The sequence below is a fragment of the Mus caroli genome, chromosome 17 (genome assembly GCF_900094665.2).
Source record: "Mus caroli chromosome 17, CAROLI_EIJ_v1.1, whole genome shotgun sequence".
Taxonomy (NCBI): domain Eukaryota; kingdom Metazoa; phylum Chordata; class Mammalia; order Rodentia; family Muridae; genus Mus; species Mus caroli.
This window is the reverse complement of record NC_034586.1, coordinates 43557380-43569676: the sequence shown is the minus strand read 5'-3', so window position 1 is coordinate 43569676 and position 12297 is coordinate 43557380. Positions and strand designations below refer to the sequence as shown.

The 12297-nt window shown below is 49.0% G+C and overlaps 1 protein-coding gene across 1 annotated transcript in view; it reads left to right on the top strand.

Moving 5' to 3' along the window:
• Positions 1-2467: 2467 nt before the first annotated feature.
• The window catches only part of Bicral (BRD4 interacting chromatin remodeling complex associated protein like), a 60211-nt gene continuing 50381 nt past the window's right edge, over positions 2468-12297 (top strand). Inside the window, exon 1 of the mRNA XM_021186300.2 lies at positions 2468-2536. The gene's annotated coding sequence lies outside the window, so the exon portion shown is untranslated. The remainder of the gene's footprint in view (positions 2537-12297) is intronic.

The following is a 12297-nucleotide window of genomic DNA, read 5'->3' as shown; positions in this document are numbered from 1 at the left end:
CCTGTCTGCAAAATCAGGGTCATTAAACCTTAGGCTCATTATTCCTTAGATTCCAGGGCCAGTTCTCGGGACAGACAGATGATGGGTTAATAGCAGAGCACCTTGAGCTCTGAGCACCCACTCAACATACATCACTGTTATACTAAAGAGGCTGCAATGCCCTAGGACATCTCCTTAAAAATTAATTTTGTTCTCAAAAGCTATATAATCAATACATATTTATAAGGTGCAAAATGTTTGCATGTAATATACACACACATTGTGTAATGATCAGATCTGGGCAACGGTAGATCAGATTTAAAGTGAGACTTCTGGTTTCCTTGGGATTTTGGCCAATGAGGAAAGCTATCTTCTTGAAATCCATTAATGTTTCATTGGCAACCTGGAGCACCAGCTGTAACTCGCTATGCCCAGATTGCAGTGCATACTCCATGGGCCCTTTGGAAATGCCCTTCTTCCAGATAGTAGGGCATTCTAATTACATTCCCACCAATCCAAAGGCACTTTAAAACACGTTTTAAAGTTTCCCAAGCCAATTAGAAAACTGGTTGGTCCAACCATTAAGTATAAAGAAATATGCTAGCCGGGCGTGGTGGCGCACGCCTTTAATCCCAGCACTCGGGAGGCAGAGGCAGGCGGATTTCTGAGTTCGAGGCCAGCCTGGTCTACAAAGTGAGTGCCAGGACAGCCAGGGCTACACAGAGAAACCCTGTCTCGAAAAACCAAAAAAAAAAAAAAAAAAAGAAATATGCTAATTTATGCAATGACTACTGGTCCAGGAAAGCATTGGCTGAATTCAAAGCAAATTAATTAACTACATACATACATGCACATACATAATACATACATACAAGGCTTCTAAGAAAAGAAAGACCCTCAAAGATAGATACTATGTAACACTAACGTAACTGAATGTATTTTTCAGTCAAGTCTAAATGCCAAGCCTACATTATGTAGCCCGCCAGTTACTGGAACATGAGGTGGTTTGCTTTTGAGAAAGAAGTTGGATGTAGCAACATAGTATGGCAGCTTTGACAAACTTGTTTAATTTTATGCTTATATAAGTAAGCAAGGTGCATAAAGGACTCCTGTGGGTGTTCTGGGGCTGAACCCAGGACTGCGGTCACACAGTCACACAGTAAAGCATGTTTTAGCCCCCCCCGCCTCTCACTGGACAGCATCTCCACCTCTGCCCAGAGGCTTTTGCTTCCTAGCAAAGGCTATCCAAACCAAACAATAGTGTAAAGAATTTAAATCTGGCCATACTTTTATTTAGAACTCACCAGATATGTTTATCAACAAAACCTCACCAACTGACTTCAAATAATATGGGGGGGGGGAGGAAGCAAGGCTTAAATCTGCATCTTTAAGCATGAATTACATTCTTGTACAACTTATTACCTATTTCTGATATTTCTTTAATCCCACTCCTTGCTATATTGTGTGGGCATGTGGGCATTAGTAGTTAGGCTACAAAGAACTCTCATACTGAATACTTACGTTTCGGGTACTACTAGGTGGTTTAAGAAGTGTCAACAATTTGAAATTTAAAACAGGTGGTAATTATGGTTGGACCAAATGGTGCTAAAAGGTTTTGTAGCTTCATTTTTTTTTTAAAGAATGGAAGTTATTTAATGCAACCCCCACAAACATGAACAGTAAAGATAGCAGTCTAAATAGCGAGGGCCAAGGGGGTACTTAGCTTCTCTCCTTAGTCACTAGTTTTCTTTTCCTTTTTAATCTTAAGGTACGTTTGTTTCACAGATAAGATTGCACAGCATTTCAGAGTGGAAAGGGATGTTGTAGTTTAGGAGCAGATGAGAAACTTAAGGCTAACCCAGTTATCTGCCAACTTAAAATCGACTGATGCTTTAGTTTTTAAATAAATATGCAAAAAATTTTTTTCTTATGTGGTTGGTTCTATTTGGAGTTTCTAAATCAATTTTTGTTTATCCTCCCCGCCTCCAATTTAAGTTAAAACGTGTGTGTGTGTGTGTGTGTGTGTGTGTGTGTGTACAGGCCCCCTAAGGAGAATCAGCTCACATCTTGTAGATGGGGGGAGAGGCGGGTGGATACAAACCTGTTTCTTGAATCGACCCCAATACATTTCAAAGTTTCCCAACACACACGCACATTTTTTTTTTCTCAAAAGAAACAGAAATCAACAGTCTATGAGCTTGGTTTTCTTTTGGGAAAAAAAATTTTTTTTTTTAATTTTAATTAAAGAAATCCTAATCTTTCTGCTTTTTTTTTTTTTTTTAAACTAGGCAAGACCGAAGTTTGAGGTAGACGAGCAGGCGAGCCGTTTGCCCGGGCGCAGAGCATGAAGGCCGGGCGGGCGCGGGGAGCGGGCGCCCGCCGCCCGGCGCGGGGGTGAGCGAGAGAGAGAGCGGAGCGCGTGTGGCCGGCGCCGCTCGGCCTGGAGCTCCCGCGCCCGCGCCCCGCGCCCCGCGCCCGCCGCCGCCGCCGCCGCCGCCGCCGCCCCTGGTGCGATGGCGCAGAAACCCCGTTGACAAGGCACTGCTTTTTCATGACGGTGAGTTTCCCTTTGAGTGTATTATAATTTTGTGATAAAAATTTCAAGGAGAGAGAGAGAGAAAAAAAAACACACAACCTCCTTCCTCTGCCTCTTTTTTCCTTCGGGGAGGGGAGAAGCGAGGGAAGGAGAAGTGGGTGGGGGGAGAGGAGAGGAGAGGAGGAGAGCTGGAGATAGATCTCCAGCCAGACAGAAAAGAAAGAGGAGCAAATTAAACACCGAGTTGCCAAAACCAGGATATTAGGTTTCAGCCCAGAGAGCTATTGGCTAAGGCTGTGTTTTTTTTTTTTTTTTGGGGGGGGTGGGTTTGTGGGTGGGTGATGGTGGTGGTGGGTGGATGTTTAATGGACACGGAGAAAAGGGGAATCGAGTGTGGATGCCTCTCCCGGCGCCGCCGGGGCCCTGGGAAGACCAAGTTCAGTGTCTCGGGCGGGGGCGCGGGCGGGCCGGGGCCGGGGGGCGCCGCGGCCGCGTGGGGGGCCTGGCGCCTGCCTATTTTCCCCCCCTTCCTTCTTCTTCTTCCTCCCCCCCCCTCCATCCGCGGATGCAAATTTCTGGAGCGGGGAGTGGGAGAGCCCGGGAAGGGGGGGGTGTGGGATAAAAAAAGGAGGGGAGGTGGCAGCGTGGCGGCTGGCGCTGGGGAGGGGTGGAGGGGAGGGGAGCCTTTTAATGACTCATTGATTGAGCCGCTTTCAAATTAGTTGTGTGCGCCGAGTGTGTGTGTGTATGTGTGTGTGCGCGCCGAGTGTGTGTGTGTGTGTGTGTGTGTGTGTGTGTATTCCGCCCCCCGGAGCCGCCCGGGGAGCCGCGGAGGAGGGAGCGGGGCTCGGCGAGGGGAGGACGGCGGGGCGGCGAGCAGGGGGCGAGGGAGGGCCTGGAGTGACGGCGGCCGGGCGAGAAAACTCAGCTTCTCCCAATCTCCTCCCCTCGCCGCTCGATCCGCACAGCCCCCTCGGTCCTTTCCCGACCGCTCGCTGCCTCCGTGGCTCCCGGGTGGGGAGTCCGCCTTTCCGTGCTTCTCGGAGGGGGAAAAAAAAATGGAGCCCGCGTCGGCGGAGGAGACGGGAGGGGAGGCCCGGGTACTCGCTTAACGTTTCCACCTCGGCGGTTCCCTCTTGCCCGCAGCCGCACCGGCGCGTCCGGGGAGAGGCCGCGGCGGAGGCCCGGGGCCTGGGCACCGCGGGGCCCGCCGGCTCCCTAGGCCTCATCCCCGGCCTGGGCCGCGGCGCAGGCCCGGCCTGTCGTAGCCGTTGCCGGGCCGGACGCGAGGCCTTGCCGAGGATCCGCGGCCCAGGCCGGGGACGAGTGAGCGTTTCCGCTGCAGGCTCGGCTCGCCGGTGCGGAGGCCACCGGCGAGGCCCCTGCCAGGCGGCGGGCCGGGGGACGGAGGGCGTTGGCTGGCGGGGAGCGCTTTTTGTGACTTAGTGATCATTTTATTGTGTCTTGATTTTTTTTTAATCTTGATTTTTTTTTTGTTTTGGGTTTTTTTGGTTTTTTTTTTCTTTTTTTATCCCGGTCCAGAGGGCTTCGCGGGCCCCCCCTTCCCAAGTCGCCCCGAAAGCGGCTTCTTGGGGTGGGGGCGGCGGGCCGGAGGACGCTAAGATGGCGCTCGGCCTGGCCTGTAGCCAGGGCTGGTGGCGCAGTTGCTCGGCGGCCGCCATCTTCCCTCGCGGCCCGGGCGGCTCCGGGAGCCCGGGGAGTCCCGAGGATGGAGCCGAGGCCGCGGAGACCCCCAGACCCAAAAGGCTGGCTCGCCGCGTTGGGGCTTGAAGGGGCTGAGGTGGTGGCGGTTTGCTTTCGGTCGTTTGTCTCGGGCCGAAAATAGTGGGATGTGGTCGGGTTCCTTAGTTGATGGCGTCCCTCCCCGCATCCCCCGGTGTTTTCCTCTTTGATCTCGGGCTGGACGGCTTGGTCTTACAGGCCCGGCCGAGGGCAGGACTTTGGGGACCCCCTTGCTTGGTTTTCCTGATTCTTGGGGGTTAGAGTCCCAGCTGACAACGCTAAGGACAGGGTCGGTCTGCCTTCCCGGAACGTGCCCGGCCCAACCTATTCATTTAAGCCGGTTGTAGTTAGTTGGTTGTATTGTCAAACAGACCTGGATCTGGTCTCCAGAATGCAGGGACGAGACGGTTGCAAGTGACTTCTAGTTTGGGCCCTCAATGGACTTCAAAAATTAGACTATCTTAATTAAATCTCTGATTGAAGAAACTCAGTTAAGCTTCAAAGTGTACTTTTTCATTTTGTTGGGGTTTTTTTTTGGGGGGGAGGGGTCGAGGCAGGGTTTCTCTGTATAGCCCTGGCTGTCCTGGAACTCACTTTGAAGACCAGGCTGGCCTCGAACTCTCAGAAATCCGCCTGCCTCTGCCTCCCAAGCACTGGGATTAAAGGCATGCGCCACCACCGCCCGGCATACCTTTTCATTTTGTAAAAACTAAGTTTCCTTATATAGGTAAATACCGGGCAGGTGTGTAGAGGTCTTAAAACGCTACAGGAGAGGAGAAAGGTCTGGGAAGCTCTGGAGGCACTGGGAGATGGAAATAGTTAATTTTCTAGTGGGAAAAAGTCACTGTGTGGTGCTCTTTGTGTCTGAATACAGTAGGTAGGCAGTGGATGTTAGGGACTGCCTAAATCCTGCCAACGCATTGAGCACTTCCAGAAAGTGTTTAGTGCTTTAAATACTTGTGGCTTACTCTTGACAGACTGTTTTTATTAATCTAGTTCAGACTAGTAGCCATTTTAAGCAGCAAAAATTGCATTCCCCCACAAAGTTCCACACTTTTGATTTCTAAATCTGACCATCAGAATTAACTGGGAGGTGTTTTAAAATACAGATCTGCCATCTCCATTATTTACCAAGATGAGCTGTGGTCAGTTTTAGCGTGGCACTCCACCTCCAGGACTGAAATTCCGGCCTCATCAAGGAGAAGGTGGAATGAGAGTCCATTGTTTGAGAGCCCTCCGGGAGAGCTAGTACGCCCGATTTAGATCTAGACTAGAACTTGGTGTGCGGGAGGGGGCAACATTGGTTTTACGGTCCATGTTATTTTGGTTTGAGTGACTGCTCATTATTTTTCCCTTTCTTCCTGCCATATATTAAAGTCATTTAAAGCATTTTTTTTGTAGAAAATTTAGATATCTTGAGATTTTTAAAATCTTAGTACTGAGTTTGCTTCTGAGTGTTTTTAAATTACATTTCCTTTCTACCACATGGGTCCTGAGGATTAAACTCGGGTCGTTGGGCTTACAGCAGATCACCTTTCCCCTTGGCCATCTCTGTGGCCCTATTCCTGGAGTACTTAGGGCAAAAGCCCTGGCTCTGGCCCTACCAACAGGCCAGACTCCTCCTCGCTGGTCTGGGTACACCAGTAAAAGAGGAGTAGGGGTGAAAAGCTGACACATTGTAGTCTCATTGAGACTAGGGACAGGTCAAGAGACTTATCAAACCCTTATTCCAGGTGCTGACATACTCAGAGTTCCATCCCCAGCGGGTTTTGATGTTACACAGGAAAAATGGCCAGGAAAGCAGGAGGTGGGGGTGGAAGGAAGGAGCTCCGGCTCCCGTGTAGTCTGGTTCCCAAGAAACAAGTTGCTTGTGCTCCAAGCAGCCACCTCACCCCGGGTCTGGGCAGCCCCAGCCCTGCAGGCCCACTGCCGCTGGAGGCCCTTGCCACATCCCTGTTATGTCATCAGTCCTGTTTATTCCTAGAATTCAAGGTGACTCAAGAGGAAAGATTAAGATAGGATACAGAGCTAGAGAGAAATCAGATAGGCCAGTAACTGCCCGCCTTCAAGTCCAGCCAAGCCAAGTAGACAGGATAGCTGTGCAGCTTAAAAGGTTTCCACATGCATGCGGACACAAAGCCCAAAAGCTTTTAAAACCGTGGTTTCTCTAACATAGTCTAGTTTATAGGGAAAGAGTCATTAAAAGTAGTGTTGAGTGGAATTTAAAACAAGACATCTGAACTCATGGAATTCACAGCCAGTGGGAGAAGACCTGTAAGCTGAAGGTTACATATGAATTGCTGCCTAGGAAGTTTCTCTGAAGACATGAGCTGAGACTTGCATGAGCTGTGCTAGCCATCTCAGAAGCAGGGTTTGTTGTGCCAAGCCTCCTGTGTAGAGCAGACTGGAAGGGAGCGATGCTGCCGAGCTTCTCTGGAGCTGCTGTGATTAGGCCACTTAGGGAATTCTTAGATTTGTCCTAATTGCAGTGAGAAGCTATGCAGAGTTGAGTCAGAGGTCTAAGGGAGTAGGGTGGGGATTTGAACTCAGGGCTGCAAGCATTGCTAACGAGCAATCCACTGCGGAGGGTTTTTGTTTGGTCTCAAGTTTTGTGTTCATGTGATCCTCCTGCCTCAGTTTCCTAGTCCTAGGACTACCAGTGCAGAAGTGCTCATGTTCTTTATAGACGATGAGACCACTGTGTACAAGGTAGGGATTAGAAAGGTTTGCACTATAGTCTGGCCCTGCAAGAGCGGAAGGAATCAAGAATGCCTTCTCATTTATGGGCCAAGCTTTGAGTGGCTGATGGTGCCACTTAGAATTTGGAGACCACCAGAAGAGGACTAGCTGGCAAGGGATGGTAACAGGATTCATATACCACCTGTTGGGTACCGAAATTGAGCTGTTAGAAGTCACTGGCTGGTAGGTGTGTCCTGGGAGCAGCCCAAGTCCTGTGAGATCACAGAAGTGGACCAAGCTGTGCAAGCACAGTAGTGTGCCTAGTGAAATGCTGAGAAGTTAGGCAGTGGCGCCATGCCCACCCATCTGACAAGTAGCTTCTCTGCTGTGTGAGTGGAAGGGCTGGCCGCTCGTGAAAGTGGGCTCAAAGAGTGGGGAGTAAATACTGCAGTGGGGTTACAGCCTCATTTTGAGTACTTGGTGTGGAGAGAGAATGTGTGTGTGTAGGTCTGTCAAGTCTTCCATCTTTAACATGGTTCTGGAGATCAAACCCAAGGCTTAGGCAGCAAGCACTTTACCTCCTGAGCCATTTTTCCAACTCAGAAATATATTTTCACATGAGCTGAGAATATCTACCCACAAGAGAGAGATTAAGAAAACAGCAAGTCTGATAGAGGGGCAGGATTCTTGAGAAAGGACAAAGAATTTCAGATCTAAGAACAAGGCTTATCAGGGTGGGAGGAGAGTGGAGGGAAGGCAGAAAAGATGAGCAGGACTTAGAGGGAGTGAAACCACGGGAGGCGGGGAAGGAGGGCGGGCTGTGAAGGAGGGCGGGCTGTGGTGCTCTCACGCATGGCCAGCAACTTGCAGGAAGAACAGGTGGTGGCTGGTTTCAGAAGGAAGTTGTTGGTCATCTTGGGCTGTAGGGCAAGTGGGACATAAGACACCTGCAGGCTGCTGCCTGGAGCCCTGAGTCTATGCACTAAGAGCTCTGTACTGCTGTGCTGTTTCCCCAGCCCCTGTTTGACTTTTTGACCTTTGCACAGTGGCACTGGGGAGAGGGAGAGCTGTTGAGGAAGAAAGTATCCACAGGATGCCAGTGGAAATGTATAAAACCCTTAACCAGCTGGTTCCTCTTTGAGGCAGCTGGTAGTATTTTTTGTTAGGTTCGTGTCCCTTGAACTGGCTACAGAGTAACAGTAGGGGGAAATTAGGGAAAAGGGGGGCTGGTGAGCTGGCTCAGCCGTTAAGAGCACCGACTGCTCTTCTGAAGGTCCTGAGTTCAAATCCCAGCAACCACATGATGGCTCAAAACCATCAGTAATGAGATCTGATGCCCTCTTCTGGGGTGTCTGAAGACAACTACAATGTACTTACATATAATAAATCTTTTTAAAAAGGGGGAGGGGGGTTGGAGAGATGGCTCAGCGGTTCCAAAGGTCCTGAGTTCAAATCCCAGCAACCACATGATGGCTCACAACCATCCATAATGAGATCTGATGCCCTTTTCTGGTGCATCTGAAGACAGCTACAGTGTACTTAGATATAATAATAAATCTTTTTAAAAAAAAAAGAAGAAAAGAAAAAAGGAAGGCATTCAAAATCGATTACAAATGCAGGGTCATGCCGGGCGTGGTGGCGCACGCCTTTAATCCCAGCACTCGGGAGGCAGAGGCAGGCGGATTTCTGAGTTCGAGGCCAGCCTGGTCTACAAAGTGAGTTCCAGGACAGCCAGGGCTATACAGAGAAACCCTGTCTCGAAAAACCAAAAAAAAAAAAAAAAAATGCAGGGTCATTTGTTAGGGATGGAGGTTAAGAAGGCCTGAATATAGGGAGAAAGGATGCATTCCTGGGAGGTGTCTTAGTTGGATGGAAATAGTGGGAAAGAGAAACAGCCACTAAGCAGCAGTATGTGGGATGAGCAGAGCTCTCCCAGCAAGTAGTGTTAATAAAGATGCTCAAAGGATGCCTTGGGATGGGATGCTGGGAGGGGCCGCTGGGTCTTTACTGTCCTCTCTCCCTTCCCTCCAGTGCTTCCATTCAGGAAAGTCCCAAGGGCTCCCTTAGTCCTAGACACTCTTGAAAGGGTGTGACTTGTTTAATTATCAATTTCTTAATAAAGTTGTAAATTGAACACTTCCTGTTCTTGTGGCTTCTTTGGCTCACTGGCTACAAACACATCAGACACTGCATTAGCAGAACCAGAGCTCTTAAGTCAGGATAGGTGTTGCCTCTCAAAGTGGCTTATTTCAGGTCCGCCAAGTCCAACTTTCTTGAATCATCAGGAGTTCAACTTTGTTCCTGGCTAGAATGTAAACATTTCACAAATATTATTTGTCATACTTTTATCCTGCTTCACACCCTGATGGCTTTTCAATACATGTTAAAGTTGTTGGGTACGGTGGCACACACCTTTAATCCCAACTCTCAGGGAGACAGAAGCAAGAGGATCTCTACATTTGAGGCCAGGGTGAGCTACACTGGGTTCTAGGCCAAACTAGGCTACATGGTGAGATCCTGTCTCAAAACCTATTGCGCAAGTTCCATCCCTAGTTTCTGTGTTATGAAAAGAGTCAGTGACCTACCTAAGGTCCAAGGGGAAGAGTCCCTGAATTCTTACATTTTGGCATTTATACTAAACTGTTTACAACTAGTACAGCTGTATGCAGCTGACATTTCTGAGGACTAACAAGTTTGACCTTAACCAGGCATGATGGCACTTGTCCTGTGGTGCTGACTGAAAAGACCCAGGGTCCGAGGCTGAAGTAAGGATCACTTTAGGAGAGCGTGGACAACAGAGTTTTGGGGGTTGTTTTGTTTGGGGTGGGGGGGTCGAGACAGGGTTTCTCTGTGTGGCCCTGGATGTCCTGGAACTCACTCTGTAGACGGGGCTGGCCTCGAACTCAGACATCCGCTTGCCTCTGCCTCCCAAGTGCTAAAGGCATGCACCACCACTGCCCAGCTGTTTTGGTTCTTTTTAAAAAATAAAGTCAAAGCCGCTGGGGTGAGGCGGTTCAATGGTGAAACGAGCGGCCATGAACCTGACAGCTGTGTGTCCCACATTGGAAGGAGCAAATCAATCCCAGCCTGGACACATGCCAAAGCAGACTCCTATCCTCATCAGGACCAGGTTACCCCAGTGCTCCTAGGAGGGGGGGCTCCCAGCAGTAAGGTGATTTGGAGACAAGGTGTCATTCTGGGCCTGAGCTGACGGTTTATCCGTGTTCGCTGGAGAGCAGGCCTGGGCCTCAGGAGTGATTTTCACATGTGCATTCCCAGTCCTGTTTTGTTTTGAGACAAAGACTTACTCTGTTGCTCTGGTTGGCCTAGAACTCATTTCATACAAGAGGACTGGGCTCAAAAAAGTCCTCCTGCCTCAGCATCCTGAATGCTGGGACTGCACTTATGCCTGACTAAAAGTATGTTTTTGTTTTTGTGGTTTTGCTTTGTTTTTTGAGATCTTATTTTTATTTTGTGTGTCTGTCTAGATGTTTTGCCTGCATTTATGTATGTGCATCACATGCATACAGTGCCCTCGGAGGCCAGAAGAGGGCGTCAAAGACCCTTTGGAACTGGAGTTGCAGGCCTTTGATTGCTACCAGGGTTTTGTCATTTTGATTTGAAGCTTATTTTAGCTTGTTTTAGTTTTGTTTTTGAAACAGGGCTTCTCTGTTGTAGCCCTGACTGGCCTCAGGCTTAGAAATCCGCCTGCCTTTGTCTGTGCTGGGATTAAAGGCATGAGCCACCCACTACCACCACCCAGCCTTACTTTTAGCTTTTAATATAAAGGAGGCAAACCATATTGTTTTCCTTTATAAACTCTGAGATTTCCTAGAAGTGCAGTCAGTGTACTTAGAAGTAGGCTGATCCCTACTGGTGTTTGTATTCTGACTCCCTAGACCTGTGAACATTTGACTTTAGAAACTGCAGAAGTCTGCCCAGGGTTCCTCTAGGTGAGATCACACATAAAAGGAAAAAAAAGCGCCTTGGCACTGGGACGTGTTTAGAGCCTCATCTGCTCTCTAGGTCTCTTTCTCCTCCTTTCCTTTTTCTTCCTTTCACAATCTATCCAGCCCAGGCTGCCCTTGAACTATTGGCAGTCCTGCCTTAGCCCCAAGTCCTGGGATTACAACAGAAGCCACCAAACCTGGCTTTCCAGACAGTAGCCACCATAGCTGGCTCTCCAGATAGCCTCTTTCTTTTTTTTTTTTTTTTTTTTTTTGTAAATGGCTATTTTACTTCAGAGGTCCACTTCTCTTTACAAGTAGACCCTTTGGCCAAGTGTGATGGCACACCCTTATAATCACTCTGGAGGCAGAGGTAGACAGAAGTCCTGAGTTCCAGGCCTTCCTGGTCTACATGACAAGCTTCAGAACCATCAAGACTGCATATAGACCCTCATCTAAAACAACACCAGCCAAGTGCAGATGTGTGTCATATGCTCGTGGTCCTCACTCACTGTTACAGTTCTGTCACTGCCTATGTGGTGTAGATGGTGGGCAATGAGACAAGAGTAAGACCAAGAAAGGTGAGGGAGGGCACCCTGCTCTCTGAAACAGAGGGCCTAGAGAAGCTGAGCTGAATATAAAACTGTAAGATAGTGTCACATACCTCAGTACATTCTTTAATGCACTTAAAATGTGCCTATCTCAGGCTGTAGAGACGGTTCCTTCTGTGGGTCAGCTGCTGGCTGGACAGTTGGGTCAGCCAGAGTTCAGATCCCCAGAGTCCGGTCAAATGCGGGCAGACGGGTCGGGGGGCTCAGTGGCCCACCTGTAATTCTAGTTGTTGGAAGGCAGAGCTCTCAAAGCAGGCTGGCGAGCCAGGGTGCCACACTGGTGAGCTCGGTGAGACCCTGCCCCAGAGGACAAGGTGGAGAGCGTTAATACTGTAGTGTCAGATTTCTACACATTTGAACAAGCAGGCACACATGTACACTACACACAAAACATGCAAAAAGAAACTAGCTTATCTTTGTAATCTAAGGAACTTTATAAATGCAGTCAGTTTGTTAATATCCACCCCTGTGGAGTCAACTAACCACTAGGGGGAAGTATTCAGAAAAGCCCCCCTATCCCCCCAGACCCATCATCTCTTACTAACACAGTATAACCGCTGTTTCCATAACTACACGGTATCTGGATTGTAAGTTGTCAAGAGATGATCAAAGGTGTGCACGGAAAGGGGCTGAGATGAGGTTCAGTGGGCAGCGAGCTTCTTTAGCATGCACAGCTCTCTGGACTCAGTCTCCAGCTCGGCAGGAACCAGGTGTGGTAGGACAGGCCTGAGGCTCAAGGTCATCCTGACCATGACAATGAATTTGATATTCTTTTTTTTTTTTTTTTTTTTTTTTTTTTTTT